Below are 2,949 nucleotides of genomic sequence, written 5' to 3' on the forward strand. Positions count from 1 at the left end.
ACAAAAAGAAAAACATCTGCTTCCTGTTTTAACTCTGATCGGGAGATTGCTTTTGTGGGATTCGATCAGGAAGTGTGGATTTACACGGTTGGGTGTGCTGCAGAGCCACCTTCTGGCTGCAAGGGGAACACGCTGCTCTCCAGACATGCCATTCACTGGTTTATCTCCACTGGCTGGCGATGGTGGGGTGGACTTTCAAGATTTTTTTTAAATCATCACCTAACTATGCTGTATCCATAGTAGTGAGGCTCTATCATAAGCAGCACAATATTTTAAGTCCAATATTGTGGAGGAAAACCCTTGTTGAAGGGAGGGCAACCATGCCCTGTTTTCAACTTGTGACAATCCATTAGAAGGCTTTGCCCCCTCCTTACCCTAGCAGTCTGGAGTGTGTGTGTGTGTGTGTGTGCGTGCGCGCGCGCGGGGGGGGGGGGGCTGTCATCTGGTAAACCAGTTTAGAAGGACATCTAGTTGCTCCAGCTTTATCATTGGGACTTAATTTACCTTGGAGTTTACACACTCACACACAAAATTAGTAGCTACTAACTAGTAGCTAACTAGTGGCTAGTTTCTTCTTGGGAAGAGAGCTGGTCTTGTGGTAGCAAGCATGACTTGTCCCCTTAGCTAAGCAGGGTCTGCCCTGGTTGCATATGAAAGGGAGACTAGAAGTGTGAGCACTGTAAGATAGTCCCCTCAGGGGATGGGGCTACTCTGGGAAGAGCAGAAGTTCCTTCCCTGGCATCTCCAAGACAGGGCTGAGAGAGGTTCCTGCCTGTAACCTTGGAGAAGCTGCTGCCAGTCTGTGTAGACAATACTGAGCTAGATGGACCAATGGTCTGACTCAGTATAAGGCAGCTTCCTATGTTAGTGGTCCCTCTAATTTTTTTCATCTCTGTGCAGAATGAGTTTTGTTCTGAGTGGCAGTGTGTGCACGTGTGCATTCAGAGTGGGGCCTTCCTGATTCAACTTGAGTGGGATCTAAAATTAACTGAGTGGACATGTAAAAAGCCTTGTGAGCATATACACATGTGCACTGCTTAGAGGGAACACTGCTACCTACTAGGCTCATATGTATTTATTATGAGAGAGAGGTCAAACTGAAATGAACTCTTAGGTATTCTGAGGGAGAGGTCAAACAAAGTGAAACTTCAGTGGCTTGTGATCTCTAAATCCACCTAACTTCCCTGGAGTGTTGTCATACACTTTCTCAGATCAATAACATGGCTGAGAGGACAAGGGCAGTAACATAAGGTGTGACAAATTTCATTCTAATTCCGCTCAAATCAGGGCACATAGGTTTAACCAAGAAGTTAGGCTTAGACAACAGAGCTAGAACTGCAGTCAAGGAAACAAAAAGAGCAAAATGGTGCTAGCTTCATATACCTGACCTAGCTGATACCATAGGTGGGTAGGTTATATTTTACAGAAGGTCTATAGCAAGCAGCAATAGCTTTGAGTCAGAAACCAGTGCCTCTCTTTGCCCTCTTGGCAGAAGATGGGGCGTGGCATTCAGGGAACATAGCTGTGATGAACTCTAGACTGAAGAGCCCTAATAAAAGTTTTGGCTGAGTATTTATAGGAAGCTTGACCTGTGAAACTGACCAATAGGCATATCTGGAGATAGTAGTTGTTCCATAGTATGGGTCATATGGCTGGGAAAGTCTGTGTGGGGTATGCCTAATCAATGTACACTTGGTGTCGAAGGTGAAGCAACAGCTAACAAATGGTAGCTGGCTACATACAACTTCGTCCCTTAGAAACAGATGCGAGCTGGCCCATTCAGTTACAGACTTTCAGAGGATTATATATAATTCCTATAACTATAGGTTATTTTCCTAATCTTCAGTGACACTGCTTTTTAAGGATATGTGGTCTACCATTTGAATCAGAATGCACTGCCTCTTGAATACTATTAGAGAGTTAGATTTAGAGTGCATGCTTTCTATAGAAAAGAGGCCAGGTTTAATTCCTGGTTTAATGACTGAATTATTTTACTTCCATTTCCTATGGGACAATTTAAACACGATGTATATCAATATGCTAATTTACACATATGATGTTTTAAATGCAGTTGTGATACCTAAACCCTGTTTCTAAACCCTGCTAACATTAATAATTAAAACAGTTACAAAGTAAACACATGAGAAAAAGATATAGTACAGACTTTAGTACAAAACCACAAAACAATAAAAGCTAGTTAAGCAGCTCCAGAAATAGCACCTGACTAAACATTAAAAGCTGAGACTTGGGCTTAATAGGGAATCAAATAGCTAAATCTGAATCATATAGCAAGACCGCCAAATCTCTCCAAATCAAATCAGCAGTGTCTGAATTGATTTGGAGAGTTCCATAGAGATTCTAATTCTCAGAGGTATCTTTCTTTTCTTTCTTTCTTTCTTTTCTTTTTTCTTTTTGCTGTTTTCCAGTGGCATGTAACTTGTTGAAACTGACCAAAGAGGGGGAACGAGGTGATCTGCCAAATATGGGAAATGCTGGGGGGTGGGGGGTGGAGTTCTTTGAAATTGACGTCTCAAACTAGCCAGTGACTTTGCTCAGCCTCTCTTCTCCCCTTTAGTTACAGTGCTATTTAGTTACAGTGATATATAGCTCACCCTGTTTCTAAATTCAACGGTGCAGACAATAGAGGAAGGAAATTGGGGAGGGGGCATTGGACAGGGCAGAAAGTGATCTCATTCTCTTGGCTTTACTGAAAAATAGTGCGTGTGTGGGCGTCAAACTGACCCCTTATTCTTCTCAAATTCTCTCTGAAGATTCCACAGCTCATAGGAAGCATATCCTAGTCAAATCTCATTGTCAGTTCCACATCCAGACTAGTACTGATTCTGTCCCCTTAAAACAAAAACAAAAGTTAAAAAAACCAGCAGAATGGTCCGACATAGGGGAAAATGTAATAGAATAATATTTGAGCTTTGGGAATGGGAGGTCAGT

The sequence above is a fragment of the Hemicordylus capensis genome, chromosome 4 (genome assembly GCF_027244095.1).
Source record: "Hemicordylus capensis ecotype Gifberg chromosome 4, rHemCap1.1.pri, whole genome shotgun sequence".
NCBI lineage: Eukaryota > Metazoa > Chordata > Lepidosauria > Squamata > Cordylidae > Hemicordylus > Hemicordylus capensis.